Genomic DNA, 395 nt, shown 5'->3' on the forward strand with positions numbered 1-395 from the left:
GGCAGTGTGTTCTTTGCTTGCTGTCCCCAAAGGCCCTCGTCACCTTTTCAACCTCCAGCTGCTGGAGGCTCTCCCTGTGCAGGAGTCTGGCCATGTTGGTATGGCAGGGGGGGGCCCCCACGGAGCGTGGGGGGCTGTACCTCTTGTGTCCTCACTGCCCACCCCCCCCGACTCAGGAGCAGGGGAGCAGCTAGAGTGGTCATCAAGCTGCAGAGCTGCCCATACAATTGGCTCCTATTGGAGCTGTTGCAGAGGGAATCCTCTTAGCCACAAGGAAGCATGGCCAGAAGGAAGCATGTCTCAAAGGAAGCGTGGCCCTCAGTCACGGTCTCCTTGTTGCCTGGAGCCAGGGAGTCCCACTGTGCTTTACTGGTACCTGCCAAAGCGGCTGGGGA

The sequence above is a fragment of the Nestor notabilis genome, unplaced genomic scaffold (genome assembly GCF_000696875.1).
Source record: "Nestor notabilis isolate BGI_N333 unplaced genomic scaffold, ASM69687v1 scaffold17757, whole genome shotgun sequence".
Taxonomy (NCBI): domain Eukaryota; kingdom Metazoa; phylum Chordata; class Aves; order Psittaciformes; family Psittacidae; genus Nestor; species Nestor notabilis.